Source organism: Lissotriton helveticus, chromosome 6 (assembly GCF_964261635.1).
Source record: "Lissotriton helveticus chromosome 6, aLisHel1.1, whole genome shotgun sequence".
Taxonomy (NCBI): domain Eukaryota; kingdom Metazoa; phylum Chordata; class Amphibia; order Caudata; family Salamandridae; genus Lissotriton; species Lissotriton helveticus.
In genome coordinates, this window is record NC_136067.1 from 583,280,313 (window position 1) to 583,299,110 (window position 18,798).

Here is an 18,798-nt window from a genome sequence, read left to right on the forward strand (position 1 = left end):
CTGTAAAGAACTTCCACTACCCAGACATCTGTTTTGGTTGTTTCTTTTGAGATGCAAATCACCCTGTGCCTCCTTTCTCAGGATGGGAGTGCTGCTTTCTGGGCCTGTTTAGGCTTCTGGCCAGGTTTCGGCTAAATGTGTGTGCACTCTTCTGGAGCTGTGTAGTGCTGGTTCCTGTGCTTGGCCTGTCCTTCCCTAGCTTTCTGTTGAGCTTGACTCTTAAGTTATGGTTGATTTCCTGGTTGTTGCTGTCTGCCTTCCTAGATGGATGTGGTTCCCCACTCTACCCCAGGATAGTAGGGTTAAGTGTGGCCTTTCCTTGTATATGGGGTTAGGATTGGAGGGCACATGTTTGCTCTGCACCACTAAAGGCCCCTTTTGCAGGAAGACAGATGAGTGCTCCTCCCTTCCCGGGTGTGACTGGGCATGAGCTTCCCCTTATGCTCCTTGCTGGACTTGGGGCTTATGAGGCACGGCCCAGTGTTACTGTCTTATCTCGTTTGGCTATGGTGTCCCCCTGAGCCCCCTGTTGTGGTTTGTGTGGTGCTGTTCGGATATTTAGCCTGCCCTTCTTTGACTCATTGGTTTTGATGTGAGCATCTGTGACTGATAAAGATTTGCCCATTGACCCAGGGAGGTACTTTCCCTGAGTGTGTTTCCTGCTGGCTTGTGGAAAGGGTGTAGCTATCTGCATAACGATACTGCAGTGCCTATCGCTGCAAGACATCATCATTGGTTGCAAACCAGACATGTGCGGCACACTCTGCTCAATATTACTCAGTACTGGTCTTGCTAGTTGTGGGATGAACCCTGTCGCATTGTCTCTTGTTGGCTACTGTGTATCCCAACCCTCTGTCAGGTTTAGGGCTCTTATGATGTTTGGCCTGCTCTTCACTGCTCCCCTATAGACTTGGAGGGACCAGAGTTTAGTTCTACCTGCTGATGCTGTGGACCTCTGTATAATTATGACTTTCTTCCCTGGGTTGCGGGGGGGGGGGGGGGGGGGTTTGGGTGTTTGTCTCAGACCCATCTGCCCCAGCAGGCCTTGGAACTGTGGTGTTCCGTCTCTGTGTGCAGCACTCAGGGCACTACATTTACAAATGGACAAGTAACCCAGTTTATTCTGGGGTGTGGGCTAGTTTTGAGCTTTTCCTTCCTGCTATGCCTTTCTTTTTTTGGGGTGGGGGTGGGGGGAGGAGGGCTAGAACTTTTCCATTGAGCAGCCAGGCATGGTCTTGACTGCTCCATATATGCATTGCCCTGTTGTATGCTTAGCTTGGGTCTAGCATTTTCTGCATGTTCTGTGCATGTGCCCATTTGGTTCCTTTGGTCTCCATGCTTATGTGAGTTTCTACTTCCACTTTGGCCTTTCTGATCCCTTTTTTCTGTGGGTGGTCCTTGTGCACTCTGCTGTTGCCTGGCCTGGCCCAATAGCTGTGCGCGTGTATCCCAGTGTGGTATGGCGTGCTGACTGGCTTTTTGTTGGAGTATCCACTTGCTCTCTCTTATGCTTGGTGCCTGTGGTTTGCTCACTGGTTTGCCCTGTTATTTCTGCTTGGGGTTGGTTCCTCCCACTTCACTGCTGTGGGGTTGCTTTGCCTTCTTTATTGGGCTTGAGTCCTTTCCTAACTTACCGCGTCACCAAGTGATGGACTTAGTGTTTTGACCATTGTCCGTCGTGCTTCTCTCTCATTTTGTGGCTCCTGTGATGGAGTTTATATTTTTACTCTAGGCTGGCACATTTGCCCTCGTTTTGTTGCGTTTTCTTGTGCCTTATTGTTCTCCTGTCATTGGGCTCCCTTTGCACCCTCTTGGATTTGGAGCTTGTAATTACAAGCCACGTGTTTCTCACTGTCATTTCCTGTCCCTCTACTTCAGTTTTTTGTTTCTTTCTCTATGCTGTTCTTTCGATCTGCCTTTTTTAGTTGATTTATTAAAGCAGTCCCATATATTCTTGTTGGGGTTATACATTACCCAGGGTTGGTGTGCTTTTGTCCTGTTGCACTCTCTTGGGCTGGCTGCCCCTATGTTCCCCATGGTAGGCTTTTTTGTTTTAAGGTAGTGTTCCCTCCCCCCTTTCTTTGGGTGGTGTTGCTTTCTTGTGTGACCCTAACGGCCCTACTGAACTTTTTGTGTATATTGGCTGTGGGGATAAGCCTATTCTCTCTTTTTGCTCTTAATGGGTCTGTGGCTGGATGCCGTCGTTCTTAGGACTGAGTGTTTGTCCATTGCTTCATTTGTGCAGTGTGTCCTTGCTTCCCTCTGGACTTGGATTTTGGGCTTTGGTTGCCCTGCCAGGTTTTTGTTGGGGGGGGTCTGTCATTGACTTAATGGCTAAAGGTAAATAATGAGACCACTTGAGTATTTCCAATATTTTATTTTTTCAAAGTTCCATTGAACCATTTAACTTTTCTTGTGGTGCGCACAAGGGATATTTTGGCAAATGCTTATAGCTGTACACAATTCTTAGTCTATTGATGACACAGTGTGCTTCCTTTTGTCACTCCCAACCTTGAGGGTCAGTCTGAGACTAGGAATAAAGTAGTGCACCAGTCTCTTGACCACTGTAGTGACATTGCTCTTGGCACACTGGGAAACCTCCCACGACCATTCCCAATGCCATGAACGACGCCATCAATGGCTTTTGAATATTCAACTGAGGTGGTGGATTTTAGCCTTGCTGCTAGATACCCTCAAGTCAATTGCATCTTTGCTGGGCACAGAGCCTGAGACAGTGACCCCTTACAAACCAAACATTTCAATGTTTGTTTTTCTCCCCTCCGTAGGCCATTACGGCCTTGTAGTGGGCATAGTGAAAGGTTATTTGCCAGCCCTTTCTACCTTCCTATGTTTATCAAACCAACTGTCCTTTTTTAAGTCGCTGGTTGTTATGGGTTTCATAAACCCGCCCGCGAGCCAGGTCGCCCCCCCCAGCTTGCTCCTACTGACCTCGCCTCGCCGCCGCCCCTCAGATGCGAGTTCGAGGCCACCTTGACTGCTCCTGATCGATTCCGCAAGTGCCCTGTTTCACTGCTGCCGCTTCTGTGTTGTCTGTATTTCTTGTATTTTGTTTTCAATTGTGCCCTGTAAATTTCTTGTTCCGCATTTCTTTGCCTCCCCCGCAGCCCTTTGTTGCCTTCCTCAACCCCCGGTTCCCAGTCGCTGCCTTCTGCGGCCACGCCCCCTCGTCGCCCCGATCCCGCCTCCCAGCTGCTCCTCCCTCTCTCTCTGCTCTTAAGGTCTCTTCGGGCGACTGCAGGGGTGACTCCTGACCCGCCCGCGAGCCAGATTGCTCCTCCTGCTTGCTCCTCCTTACCTCGCCTTGCCACTGCCCCTCAGCGCGAGTTCGAGGCCACCGGGACCGCTCCTGATCTATTCCGCAAGTGCCCTGTTTCACTGCTGCCGCTTCTGTGTTGACTGTATTTCTTGTATTTTGTTTTCAATTGTGCCCTGTAAATTTCTTGTTCCTCATTTCTTTGCCTCACCCCGCCGCCCCTTGTCGCCTTCCTCAACCCCCGGTTCCTCGCCGTTGCCTTCTGCGGCCACGCCCCCTCGCCGCCACGCTCCCGCCTCCCAGCTGCCCTCGCCGCCGCGCTCCCGCCTCCCAGCTGCTCCTCCCTCCCTCTCCTCTTCAAATGGCGACCACCACCAGGACGCGCAGCGGACACGAGCAGCGGGAGCGCCTAAGGCAAGCCCGTCTGCGCCCGTCCGCGCCTGGACCGGCCCAGCGCCAGAACCCCGAGGACGCCACAACACCAGACTGCACTACGACTCCAGCACCCTCCACGCATTCAACACCGGACGAGACCACCCCTGCTACCAGGCCATCCCGAAGCACACCCAAGGGCCCTTCACCTACCGGAACTGCAGCTTCACCAGCATCCAGCCCGCCAAACCATCAACCAGAGAACCCAACCACCTCCGTTGCATCCTCCTCAACACCCGCTCCGCTCGCAAGCACGCCATCGAACTCTGGGACCTCCTGGAATCTACCGCCCCTGACGTCGCCTTCCTGACGGAGACCAGGCTGAACGCCACCTCAGCACCAGACATCGCCATAGCCATCCCACAGGGCTACAAGATCTCCCGCAGAGTCCGCACCAACGGAGTTGGAGGGGGAATCTCCATCATCCACAAGGACACCCTCAGTCTCGACCAACACCGGTGACACCCTCAACACGGCCGAGCACATGCACTTCCAGATCCACACCGACTCCAACACGACCCTCAGAGGAACACTCGTCTACAGACCACCCGGACCCGACCACAGTTCAGCGACACCATCGCCGACCTAGTCAGCACCCACGCCCTTGCCTCCACGGACTATATCCTCCTCGGGGACCTGAACTTCCACCTCGAGAACAAAAACGACGCCAACTCCACCGTCCTGATCGACAACCTTGCCAACCTCGGACTCAAACCGCTTGTGACGACGCCCACCCACGCCGCTGGACACACGCTGGACCCCATCTTCTCCGAAAGTCCCCACGTATCCTTCAACCACACCACTGAACCCCACTGGACCGTCCACAGATGCGTCTACTTCACCTTCAGTAAAAACACCACCGCACCCAACAGTTGCTACGCCGCTGCTGGGTCAATGTCACCAATAAACAACTGACCACCACCCTCGCCCTGAGACCACCCGTCGACCCCGACACCGCCGCTACCAACCTCAAACAGTGGATCAACGACTGCGCCAACACCCTCGCCCCACTCAAGACCTCCACAACCAACCACACCAACAAGAAAGCCGCCTGGTTCACCGAAGACCTCCTGACCTCCAAGCGCACATGTCGGAAGCTGGAGAAGAAATGGCTCCGCGACTGAACACCAGACAGCCACACGGCCCACAAGAACACCACCTGCAGACACCACCAACTCATCAGGACCGCCAAGAGGACCGCCTAGTCAACAACGCACACAACACCAAAGAGCTCTTCAGCATCGTGAAAGAACTCTCCAACCCCAGCTCCAATACCAACGACATTCCACCATCATAAGACCTGTGCGACTCACTGGCCACCTTCTTTCACCACAAGATCACCAACATCCATGACAGCTTCAACTGTCCCCCGCACCCACCGCCGAGACCACCACCCCTGCGACCTCCACCCGCACCAGTCGCCTGACCACTTGGTCCAACGTTAGCGACGAAGACACCATCAAAACCATGAACTCCAACCACTCCGGATCCCCATCCGACCCTTGCCCCCACCACGTTTTCAACAAAGCCAGCACAGCCATCGCGCCCCACCTCCGGAAAACAATCAACATCTCCTTTGAGACATCAACCTTCCCGGAAAGCTAGAAGCACGCCGAGATCAACGCCCTACTGAAGAAACCCAAGGCGGACCCCAAGGACCTCAAGAACGTCCGGCCCATCTCCATGCTCCCCTTCCCGGCGAAAGTCACGGAGAAAATTGTCAACAAACAGCTAACCCGCTACCTCGAAGACAACAACATCCTGGACCCTTCCCAATCCGGTTTCCGCAGCAACCACAGCACCGAGACCGCCCTCATCGCGGCCACCTACGACATCAGGATCCTGATGGACAAAGGAGCTGCCCTCATCCTCCTGGACCTATCAGCAGCCTTCAACACGGTCTGCCACGGCACCCTGTCAGCACGCCTCCATGATGCCGGAATCAAAGAGAAGGCCTGGACCACATCCTTTCTCTCCGGCAGAACCCAGAGCGTCCGCCTCCCACCCTTCCGCACTAAAACCACCGAGATCATTTGCGGCATCCCAAAGGGATCTTCCCTCAGCCCGATGCTGTTCAATATCTACATGGCACCACTCGCCCACGCCGCACGACAACATAACCTCAACATCATCTCCTATGCCGACGACACCCAGCTGATCATATCCCTCACCGAAGACCCCCACACCGCCAACGCCAACCTCCACACAGGAATGAAGGCTGTCGCCGACTGGATGAAGGACAGCAGGCTGAAGCTGAATTCAGACAAGACGGCGGTCCTCATCCTCGGACCACCCCATCAGCCTGGGACAACTCCCGGTGGCCCACATCGCTAGGCACAGCCCCGGAACCCACCGACCACGCACGCAACCTGGGGGTCATCCTCGACTCCGCCCTCTCCATGACCAAGCAAGTCAACGCCGTCTCCGCGTCCTGCTTCAACACCCTCCGAATGCTCCGCCGGATCTTCAAATGGATCCTCTCCGACACGAGAAAAACCGTCACCCAGGCCCTCGTCACCAGCAGACTCGACTATGGGAACGCCCTCTACTCAGGAACAACAACCAAGCTCCTGAGACGACTACAACGAATCCAGAACGCCTCGGCACGACTGATCCTCGACGTCCCCCGACGCAGCCACATCACACCCCACCTGAGAGGCCTACACTGGCTCCCCGTCAACAAGAGGATCACCTTCAAACTCCTCATCCACGCACACAAAGACCTTCACAACACCGGACCAGCATACCTCAACGACCGACTCAGCTTCTACACCCCCACCTGCAGCCTCCGCTCTGCCAAGCTCGCCCTCGCCACAGTTCCTCGTATCCAGAAAACCACCGCCAGCGGCAGATCCTTCTCCTACCTCGCCGCCAAGACCTGGAACACTCTCCCTACCAACCTACGACAGACCCAGGACCTGCTGGCCTTTAGAAGACTTCTCAAGACCTGGCTCTTCGATCAGTAGCAGCACCCCCCCAGCGCCTTGAGACCCTCACGGGTATGTAGCGCGCTTTCGAAATGCATTGATATATTGATTGATAAAAGGCTTGACATGTTTTCTCTCAGTTTATTTGTAATGCCTCAGTGGCACCTTATCATAGTGCTTACTTTCCTTATGTGCACACCTGTTAAGCCTATACACAGCTGCTCCTTAAGCCTCTTCACTCTGAAGACAGTCTTCCTTATCCCCATCACATTGGCATGCCATGTAAGTGGACTGCAGGTGCTGTTAGTGCAAGAAACCTACAGTACAACTCAGACAAGTTGGTGTTGAGGACCCAGGTTGTGTCATGTTGGCCCATCAATGACCTTGCCCACGTTCTTCGCTCTGTCTTATCTTTCAAAAAAGGAAGAGCGGCTCCATCACCCTGATCTGAAAAGAGTATTGAACCTTTACATCAGCTGGACAAAAAATCATTGGGTAGATGAACAGTTCTTCGCCAGCTTTTCGGGTTCAAAAAAGGACTCTGCCAGGTGACCAGTCCTCTGCAATAAGCTGTGCACTGTACAAATAGCAGCCCCTGAAGACCTGAGAGCCCATTCCTCCAGGGCCAAGGCCACTACAACGGCATTGGCAGGAGGTGTGCCTATTCTTGTTATCTGCCAGGCTGTGACGTGGGTGTTGGCACATATGTTCGTAAAGCCCTACTGCATTGACAGCCAGGTCCAATGAGAGGATTGTTGTGTGCGCTCCACTTCCCAGAACTTTCACCTTTGAGAGTATGTGCTTTTTCCTATTCTAAAGGTGAAGGATCTGTGGTTTCAACTATCAATCAAAAGAACAAGTTTGTTTAGTAACTTTCTTTCTGGTGGACACTCTATCAAACAACAGATTCTTCATTGACCTCCCCATTTTGTGGAGTGGAATCTAAAAAGATCCTAAGTTAGAGATCAACATGTTGCTAATATTCTATGTTCCAAGTCTCAGGGTGTGGAAATGAGTCAAGAAACTGAAACTAGCATGCATTGTTGGCACTTATATGTGGCTCCATCATGTCCGGGGCAGTATGAAGCCTATATGGAACCGCTCACCACCATCTGCTAGCGTATGAGAGCATTGCTATTGATTTCCTCTGGATCCTGCCTAGCACTTGTGTATATAAAAGGTTAGGAATCTACAGTTAAAGCATTCACCAGAAAGAGCATTCCTGAAGGTAAGTAACTTGTTCTTTTGGTATACTTGCAGGTTTTGCCCAAGCAGTCTTCATTTTGTAAAATGGCTTCATGCATCTAATTCTTTGGGTGGAAAAAGTACTACCACGCTACTCTGAGGTTTCCAGTAGCTCCTCTCAGTTTGTTCAATCCTTCATATATTTTGAAATTAAGCCTTTGCTACTTATTCAGTAGCACTGGACAGAATAAGGAAAACAATGGCCATACTGGGACGTGAGGGCACCATTTCAAATAAAAGACTAAATTAAATGGCCTGAACTTGGCAAAGGTCGAATTAAAGAATAAATAGTTTTTATGAGACATCATCCATATGAAATGGAAATTCAGTTCTCACATCCCGACAGCGTAGTTGTCTGTTCACCTATATTGTTCTTTAATACTTTAATACTAGTGGAGAAGTGTGGCTCACTGGTTAGAGGAGGCAGACCTGGAAGCAGAGGTCAGCCCGGGACCAGGGTTCAATTCCCGGCTCGGCGGGGTCTTGAGTCCTAAAATGTCCATGGACTCGACAATTCTCGCTCCGGTGCCTACTCGATTCATGGGTTCACAACTCTGCGACTCTGGGCAATAGCTTGCTTAATCTCCACAACGGCCCCTCGCGGCGGGATGCCTGGCTTTCACCTTGCGGATACCCTGCCGGGGTTATCTCACAGGGGAATACCAGGACGGGTTCCCTAAGCAAGCGCTTAGAAACTGCTCGGTGATTTGCGCTATATAAATTCCTGTACATTTACATTTTACATTTACATTTCCTAGTAATTTTATGCCAACGAAGGCTACACAGGCCTTTTATTGGCCCCCATGCCCCCCTCCACCCAGTAGGTTTGATCCCTTGGAGGCAGGTTTTGAACACCCAGGGCCTCTCCAGGTACCTCTTGTCATGTTCCCCAGCTGTCTGAGGTTAATTGCAGCAGGCGGGGTGGGGCAGCTTTAAGCGCCTAGACGCCCCCGGGTATTAGTTGCGCTTTACAAATGGCAAAAAACATAAACATAAACAGATAGAACAAGCATTTGCAATGCAATAGGTCTTGCATTAGTAAAGTTTGAGCTATTGGCATTGTAAATGATTTTTTTTTTATTTATGTGTTGGTTTTGAAAATAGATACATTATTAGCCTTGTCATTTAGCATGTGACACCTATTGCATTTGTAATGCAAAATGTGTTGAGAGTGAGTGGGAGAGTCAGTTAGTGAGTGAGAGAGAGTGGGTGAGTCGTTCAGTGAGAGTCTGTACAGTGAGTGAGTGAGTGAGTCAGTGAGTGGGAGAGAGTGGGTGAGTCGTTCAGTGAGAGTCTGTACAGTGAGTGAGTGAGTCAGTGAGTGGGAGAGTCAGTCAGTGAGAGAGAGTGGGCGAGTCGGTCATTGAGAGTCTGTTAGTGACAGTGAGTGAGAGTGAGAGAGTTAGTGTGAGTAAGAGTCAGTGAGAGTGAGAGAGTCAGTGTGAGAGTGTGAGTTAGTGTGATTGAGAGCGTCAGTGAGAGAGTGAGAGTCTGTGAGAGTGTCGGTGAGAGTGTGAGAGAGTGAGAGTCTCTGAGAGTGTCAGTGATATTATGATAGTGAGAGTGAGTCAGCCATTAATGCAAGTTATTTGCAGGTAGGGTGAGTACTCTAAAGCCCAACTTTCATTGTGACAATGGTTAGAATATACTGCTATTGCCACTGGGTGTTGTACTTATGTCCACATAATCCTGCATCAAATGGCGTTTGCGTTCTTGGATATTTGTGCTGTTTTAAACGTAATAAAAGCAGTGCTTACAAAGATTATTTTTTTTTTATTGCGGTTTTAGAGATCATTAAAACAGTGTTTACAAAGGGTGTGTGCGATCATAAAAATTGTTTGCAGACTTATTGTATTAACTTTAAGTTGCGTAGGTTCCAACATTAGTGCATAGGAGTGCGCAGTGTGCGCTTACTAAACTACTATTCAGGAAATAGTGCCTTGTTTGAATGCCACCTCTTTTGTAAAGGTCTCTGCTGGGGGGAGATTAAGGATCTACTGTGTGATAAGTTCATAAGCATGTATTAATGATTTCTGTTGCCAGTCACTGCTGATTATGATGATAGAAATTGTGATAAGGGAAAAGGCCATTTTGGATGCTTTAGAACAGGCCAAGATAAAAAATATGATTGCATCACAGAGTAGTTGGGCAGTTTTTCGGTTAAGTGAGTAGACCTTCTGCTTTCATGCTCTCCTAAGCAGCAAATGTACCTCTGGAATCTTCAGATCTGTTTTGTTAAAGGAATCCTAGATCATTTGAGGCCATGTGTACAACTCAGTTTCTAGTGGTTCCAGCCTGTGCCTTGTGATGCTCAAGTTGGTGTATTCCTAGACCATTAAGTCGAGCTAATAAAACCACCCATGAACCCGTAGTTACTGAAAGATTTATAATAAATGTCCGCCCTGTAGCCTGTTGGAGAAGCGCTGTCTCACGGAAGCTGTGAATCACGTTAAGGAGTTGGAGGGTAGAGCAGGTTGTGGGCTGTGTTGCTTGTCTAGTGCTGAGTCGGTCACTAAGCAAAGCATGAAAAGGTTCTAAGGGGCGCTCCTTAAGTTAAGGTTTAGAAAAAGAAATAAATTTAACAGGAATGGTGCAACATTCTCACAGTTGCCTGCAGTCGTCCTTTAGAATGTGCTTCCCGCCCCACTGTGAGATATGAGCCCTATTGCTTTATCCTGTCTCTAAATTGCTGCAATATATTATCGACTTCAAAAGCTTGTATGTTGCCTATGATTGCAGAGCTGCATGCACTGAGCCCCAGCAGACTCTACTGAAAAGGAAAGTAAAACGCACGTAGACCAGCAGCAGGCTGGCCTGTGTAAATTTGCGGGAGGCTAAGTTGTTAATAATATTTTTTTATTACAAAGACATGCCTAAAAAAACAAGCAGGACACAAGTGTGGCGGGAAGAGCGCTCATGGGGTCCTCACACACCAGGACGAAGGTGCGGGCAATGTTGGTACTCCAACGTGTCTCCCAAAAATCAGGATAATACCGGCACTGCAGGACTGCCGTCATCTTAAGGGAACGGCCCACGTGATGCAGAAGTCGGAAGTCTCGCGATAACACGGCTCCGAGCTACGCCGCCATCTTGTCTCGAACTTTCACTCCTGACTGCATGGAGAAAGCCTGACCCTGCCTCACAGAGGTGCTCCATCATGCCAAGGAATAACAAGTCCTGGGTCCCAGGAGAGGGCCCGGGTGAAGACCAGTGAATAGCAGGGACTCCCATGCCTAATGGGAGAGCCCTGCGTCGTGCTGCTTTGGAGGAGCTGGAGTACCCCACTGCAGCACCGGGTGATTTTGCATGTTTCCTCAGGGGAGGGGGAGGGCGGCGGGCTGGGGGGGAGGGGAGGGCTGGCTTGGTCGGAGGCGGTCTTAGTGGCGCGATGAAAATGCGATTGTGCTGGAGGCTTGCAAGGGAGACAGGCACATTGCGTGCCTGTAGTGGTAGTGGGGGGAGAGGATGTGTGCGCGCGTGTGTCTGTGTGTGCACGCGTGTGTCTGTGTGTGCCTGTCTGTCTGTGTGTGTGTGCGCGCGCGCGTGTCTGTGTGTGTGTGTAAACAGCATGCCGGAATCGGAGCGCGTGTTCACGCGCGCGCGACCTGATCCGATTCCGGCATGCTGCGCGTGCCCATCTCATGTCTCCCTCTTGGCTCATTGTAAGCAGAGCCGACAACAATAGATCTCGCTGCGACAGGGCTTTCGCCCTGTATCGCAGGTGCGAGACCTAAAAAGGGAGGGAGGGCGGGGGAAGGCATAGAGAAAGAGACCTGAGAGAGGGGAGGGAGAGAGAGAGAATGTGTGGATGGAAAGAGAGATTCCCTAAAAAGACTAAGGTAGTGGGGCTGGTTTGAGCATTTTTGCAGCTGCTGCTTTGGTTTCCCAGTCCATCCCTGATACCATCATATGCTTAAAGTGCATCCGTCCATGACGTGCCACATTTATCAAAGGACACATTCTTATGTCTACAAGATACAAATTAGGAAGCTGGTTAATTGTTAACACGCATATCAGTTCTCAATGTTCTAGGAGCTACCTGGAACTGATATGGCAAAGGATGCTTCTTCTAAGCATACTCATTTTTTTTGTTTGAATATGTTTTATTGGTTTTCAAGCTATTATCATCAATACAATACACTTCAAAGGCATTGAGTAAAGGAAAATGTTACACATTAATCATCTCATACCAAAACAACAATGCTAATCTGCGAGTAGATAAATAGTTCCCGCCACACCACAGGGCTTCGAGACAATCGGTGAATTACATGAGAGGTGTCGAACTCTGTGGCGAGTGTGTTGCTGTATGACTTGTGGGTGTAGCCAAAGTATATAGGAGCAAGCATAGGGCGGCATGTTATTGTGCCCATGTGTCTATCTCTGGTCTGTTCCATCGGATGATATGTGTGATTTACCCCCCTTACGGGAACGCCGTGCATTTGGTTCGGAGTAAACAATTGTATGGATCCAATACCATATTCTCAACATTTTAACAAAAGGCGTCGGGGGGGGGGGGAAAACTGACATGTCCCCCGGACTGAACCAGTGAGGGAAGGATGGGGAAAAGAGGGAGGGGGGAGAAGTCTCAGAGGAGAAGCATGGGGAGGACAGGTCAGTGTAGTGGGAGGAGTGTCAATGCATGTCTATGGAGGTATTGAGTCGGTGGTATGACAGTGGCTTGGGGTGGTTGTGGTCATGGGGAGGGCTAGTTCCCCTCATGGAGGCAGTGGGAAGGTGGGGGGAAAAGGCCCGGCAAAGCCCAATAGGTATCAGAGCGTTTGTGCCGGTGCAGCGGGAGTTCCCAAGTCGCCCCCGCGGCCGAGGTACGCAGCAGCAGCTCGCGTCTCAGGCATGTGTTGGGGCTCCCCGTCGACTCTGGCAATAAGGTGGTGGTGGGAGCACAATGTGTCTCTTCATAGTCAACGTCAAGTGTAAACCCAGTGGGAGGGCACCCCTATGTGACTCCCTGATCCAGGCTCGCCTGTTGGAAGGATTGTAAGGTGTCGTCCCAGAGTTGTGCAATGGGGAATTTTCTTAGTCCCGCCGTCTCCTCCCTGCGCAGTGTGACACTCTCCGCTCTCGCTCAGTTGTCGAAGGAGGTGTACCAGTGTTTGGCCTGTGGGGGTCTATCTTTTTTCCACCGTTTAGTGAATAAGCGCTTGGCCGCGATGAGGCCCAGGTCTCGGAACCTGGCCGGTACCCTGTTGACTCTAGTCCTTTTGTATAAGCCCAAGATACACGCCTCCCACGTGTGTGGCAGGTCATCGCCGGTGCTCTTCTTCAGTAGGGTAGTCACAATAGTCCAATATGGTGATATAACGGGGCAAGCCCAAAGCATATGCAGGAGATCCGCACCAACCAGGGAGCATCTGGGGCACGCGGAAGTGGTGGTCAAGAAGTGTTTATTGATCTTGTCTGGCGACAGATATGCGCGATGTAATATGTAAAATTGTATAATTTTAAAACGTGAATTGCGTGGGACGTTGACCGGGCGGGCCAGTACCATGGCCAACTCCTTGTCCGTCCATACCCTTCCTCTATCTTCTGCCAACTTGTCCCAGAGTGATTGTGTGGATCGCTGTGTATGTGTTAAGAGGGCTTGGGTCAGCTAGTGGACCACGTGGGAGCCGTTGCCCATGACATGGAGGTACTGTAGAAAGTGGTTTGTCTGTGGCTCGTCGGTCAAGTCTCCCCAAGGGCGTGCCAGCGTGTGTATGATGGACGCGTGAAGGAGAAACTGTCCGGCCGGCAGCCCGGTGTCCCCAGCCAGAGTCCCAAAGGGAAGCAGGGCGCCCTCGGCATACAGATCTCCCAGCGTCTCCACTCCCGCCTCTACCCACCCGTCCAGCATCGCTTCTGTTATTACCCCTCCATCCCTGGGTGTGCCCAGGAGCGGAAGCGCCGGGGCATAGGGCCTCACCCCACGTGTCAATTTCAAGCAGCGTAAGAAGCATCTGCGAGCCACAGCCATGTGAACTTGTGTTGGAAGTGGGGCCTTGGTCAAAGGGTGGAACAGTGTGCACACCTGCGTGTGTGTGTAGGTCACGGCATCTGTGGCGGTTTCGTCTAAGTTCCTGCCACTTAACCATCCCGTTGCCCATTGCATCTGAGCCGCCAGGTAATACAGTTCCAAATTGGGAACCACAAGGCCCCCAGCCTCCGTAGGTACATAGAGTTTTGTCAATGCCACACGGGGCCTCCCCGAGTTCCAGATGAGGTTCCGAATCAATGTCTCCATTTCCCGAAATATCCGGGTCGGAACATATAGTGGGATGTTGGCAAAGTAGTACAACAGTCTTGGCAAGACTATCATTTTAGTCAGTGTGACTCGGCTGGGCACGTTTAAGGGTAGGGTCTTCCAGAATGCCACCTGTGCTCGCAAGGAGGAAATAGCTCTGATCAGGTTCCCCTCTAGAATGTCAGGCGGGGCTCTGTAGATATGAATGCCGAGATACCTGAATGTCGTGGGGAGCCAGGTGAGTCTCCCATTATTTATGCAGATGTCACATTCCTGTGTCTCTGGATTGAAGGAGTACGCCCCTGATTTCGCCCAGTTGACCCTAAGTCCCGACATGGCTTCAAAGGTCCGAAAGGTATCCGACAAGGACGGCGGGAGACAGGTCAGGTCTCTAACATACAGGAGCAAATCGTCTGCGTAAAGCGAGACCGCGTGTAGGCCGTCCGCCAGTGGGATCCCCCACTCCTCTCCCTGTGTTCGTAGCAATTCTGCGAGAGGTTCCATTGCCATCGAAAAAAGCAATGGGGACAGAGGGCATCCCTATCTGGTCCCTCTCTGCACCCGAATTGTGTCAGACAGCAGCCCATCCGTGCGCACACGCACAGTCGGTCTCTGGTAGAGGAGCCCCACCATGCCAATGTAGTCGTCCCCGAGTTCATATTTTTCCAGCGTCGCTCTGATGTAGGGTCACTCAACAGAATCGAAGGCTTTCTCAAGGTCTAAGACGAGGCATCCCGATCGGCGCCAGTTGTTGGTGGCATATGTTTGTATTTTGAACAACCTGCGAATGTTGCGGGAGGTACTGCGTGTGGGTACAAAGCCATTCTGATCATGGTGCACAAGGGTTGGGACTGGGGGGCCAGACGCTGAGCTAGGGTGGAAGCAAGGATTTTATAGTCGGTGTTTAGCAAGGCAAGTGGCCGATAAGATCCCAGACGCATGCCGTCTCTGCCTGGTTTTAGGAGGGAGATAAGCGTGGCCTCGTTAAGTGTGGGAGGGAGAGCAGAATCGTCAGTGGCCGCCGCATACATCTTCAGCAATTCTGGGATCGGAATATCTGAACAAGCCTTATTATATTCGGCCCGCAGCCCGTCCGGACCCGGGGATTTGCCATTCGACAAAGCAAAAATGGTGGCGCGCAATTCGTCGGCCGTGATCGGTGCGCTCAGATCGTCTCGCTGCGCAGCAGTAGCTTTCGGAAGTTGTATGCCCGAGAGATAGTTCGCTATATCCTCGGTGGGGACTCGGAGCTGGGAGCAGTATAGAGCTCGGTAGTGGCTCGTGAAGGCCTCATGTATTTTGCTTTGTGTATACACCACCTCGCCCTCATCCCTATATATTGCGGATACTGGCGCCGAGCGGTCTTCTTGTCTGATGAGCCAGGCCAATAATTTGCCGGGCTTATCACCAATGTGGTGCGTGCGTGCCGAGTGGGCTGCGTAATTGACGTGACGCAGACGTTCCAATAGCCTCTCGTGCTCAGCGTGTGCTGCGTGCAGTGCTTCAACCACTCCACCCATCGCCTCCTGCTCCCGCTGAAGTAGATCAGATTCTATGTGTGTCAGGTCTCTTTCTAGTTGCTTCTGTATGTGCCCCTGTGTACCCAGACAGTGTCCCCTGAGCACCACCTTGAAGGCGTCCCACTCAATCTGGGGGGAGGACGCCGTGCCTGTGTTCTCCTCAAAGTACTGTGCCGTTTGCGTGGAAAGGGAGTCGCGGAAGGGGGCGTCCAGAAGCAGCGCCGGTTGCAATCTCCATGTGGGCACAGGCGGGTGCGGGCACGTCCATGTTATGGTCAGAATATGTGGGTTGTGGTCGGAATGGGTGCGACCCATGTAGTACGCGTCCGTCACTAGGGGGAGAAGTTCTGCGGATATCATATATCTGTCCAGTCGTACGTGTAAATTGTGTGCTCCTGAGTAATAGGAGTAGGTTCTGGAGGTTGGGTTGTGAGTGCGCCAGGCATCATGTAATCCCAACTGTAGTGCCCAACTGTTGAGTGCTTTCATAGCTCCGTGTGTGGCCGTGCCTACAGCGGGCGGGGAGGAGCGGTCTAGCGGGGCATCAAGTATACAATTGTAATCGCCCCCCAGTATCCAAGGTACGCCGTGCCAAGGCGCCAGGATTGTGGACAGTTGCGTTAAAAAAACTCCCTGTTCTGTGTTAGGGGAGTATATGGAGGCCACGACCACCGGCCGTCCATCAAGTTTACCCCTTATTATTACGAATCTGCCCCCAGGATCTATGTGTGTGTGTGAGGCCGTGAAGGGGGTCCCGGGTCTCACCCATAACAGTGCGCCGCGGGCATAGGAGGAATGTTCGGTAGCATAAAGTTGTCCGCGCCATCTGCGGCGCAGTGCTAGCACTTCTGCCTTATTCAAATGTGTCTCTTGGAGAAGGGCGATGTGGACTTGGTGGCGCTTTAGGTAGGAGTGAATTTGATACCTACGCGATGGCGTGTGCATGCCCCTAACATTCCAGGTGCATATATTTATCGCAGCCATTCAGCCATTATAGGTATCCCCCACATTTGGCTCCCCCCACCCCTCCGCCCCAAGAGCCCGCCTTTAGGATCTCCATACATTTCCACTAATCTCCCACAAAGACATCCCCATTGATACTCGCTGAAATTATCCATAACACAGGGGGATTGGAGGGCAAAAAACACAACAAACCACAAAGGGCTAAACCAATAGAAAATGCCAAAAGGTCGGTTGCCAAACATGCCGCCGTCCAAACTCTCTAGTGAGATTAAATAACTTTTCAGTTCAGGGGGGTGCTATACAAAAGGCACAGTCATGGCTTCAGAGCAAAGCGATCAGTGGAGAAGATGTCGGCCCTCCACGGGCCCTGTGAGGCTGGTAATGTCCAGCTAAGAAACACGGCGGTCTTTTCTGGCCCATTGTTTCCCATGCAAATGGTCCTGTAGAGCCAGCCATGGTGAAATGAAGGGCGTATGCTTATGTCACGCGCCCACAGTCAGAACGCCAAGTGTCAAAGCCCAACAGGTGTTAGCAGCCGGAGATCAACCCCAGTGGAGCATCGCCCACCCAGACAGGCGCCAAGAGTAGTACTCACTGTGTCTCTCGTCTGCAGTTGGAGGACGCATCGGGGTCCCCGCCCTGGGCATCTAACCGACCACAATCCCGTTGGGGCAGCTGCTGGACCGGCTGCTTGTGTGACATTATCGTTCAAGTGTTCCCTGCTGAGGGCCAATGATGTCCGTTAATTAAACAAATCCGCTGTCTGTGGTGTGACATCCGGTCGCTCTATGGATTGCTGAGAGTCTGGTAGGCCGTATCTGGCTTCATCATCGCTCGGGAAGGCCTGGGGGCTGGTGACCATTGCAGAATCCAATGGTGGCGAGCCGCTGATTTCCGTTACTTTGTGGAGGGCATCTTGCTGCTCCTGTAGGACAAGTTCCACAGGTGGGGAGTGCGTCTCTGACCTTTGCGAGTGATGGGTGGAGGGTGTTCTGCGCCTACGGCGGCACCGTGGTCCCCGGGTGTGTGCCGTGGTCGTGGATCCCTGCGCACGTCTGGGCGTTGTATTGATACCGCTATCCAGCCAAGCCTCAGTTTCCTCTGGGTCAGTGAAGAAGTGCGTTTTGTCTTGTGCTACGACCCTTAGTTTGGCGGGGAAGAGGAGCGAGTACTTAAGTCCAATTTGGCGCAGTCTTTGTTTCACGGCCAAGAAGGAATGTCTCTGGCGTTGCACCTGTATTGTATAGTCGGGGAAAAACATCACTTTGGTGTTGTCGATCCGGACATCTCCGAGTTTCCTGGTTTCGCGCAGGATTGCGTCCCGATCATGGTAGTTCAGAACCCGGAAGAGCAGTGGTCTAGGATTCGATCCCGTGGGGAGAGGCCTTGTCGGCACTCGGTGTGCTCGTTCAACCACGAAATGTGGCGATAGGGAACCCTCCGGCAGTAGTGCTCTCATCCAGTCTTCCACATGCTGCGCGGGGTCTCTCCCCTCCCATTTTTCCGGCACACCCACTAGTCGGATGTTGTTCCTTCGTGCCCTTCCTTCTGCGTCCTCGGCACGATCCTCCAGAAATTCTACCCTGTTTAGGAGATCGCGTACATGTTTGTCCGCCTGGCTTACCCGGGGCCCGGGTCAGTCAGTGTACCCTCCAGAGTTGTGGTGCGTTCCGCAAGTTTCTTGTGGTCAGCTTTGAGATGGTTGAGATCAATTGCCACACTGTCTATTTTGGTCTCCAGCGAGGTGCGGGTGAGTTGGAGCGATTCCTCCAGCTGTTCCATGGCGGCCAGCATGGTATCCAGTTTCGTCGCCACCTGGTCTGTTTCCGTCTGCTTCGACAGCCTGTCCATTTTTCCCTTGGAAGGTACACCCCCAAGGCCAGTTCGTGTCTTCACTCCTCCAGACATGTGTAAGTCGGCGAGTGGGGATCCCCGATGACAGGGGCCTTTCCGGTGGACGGCTCAATAAGCGCCTTGTCAGGAGCGGGGCAATCTCAGGAAATGTCCGGGGCGTGCAGTGTTTTCGTCACTACCACTTCACGCTGTTCACAGCTCCCGGTGAATATAGTTACTGTGGATCAGTGCACCGGCCGCTATTGGTAGCGTCCGCGTGGTGGCTGTATGGCAGGGGTCACTCCTTAGCGCCAGTAAACCACTGGTACATGAGTTCGTAGTGGTCGCGGTGTCCTCCTGTGCCTC

The 18,798-nt window shown here is 52.1% G+C and overlaps 1 protein-coding gene across 2 annotated transcripts in view; it reads left to right on the plus strand.

The window, feature by feature from the left end:
- Nucleotides 1-18,798, plus strand: part of FAM135A (family with sequence similarity 135 member A) — a 938,545-nt gene that overhangs the window by 191,046 nt on the left and 728,701 nt on the right. The gene's annotated exons all lie outside the window — the stretch shown is intronic.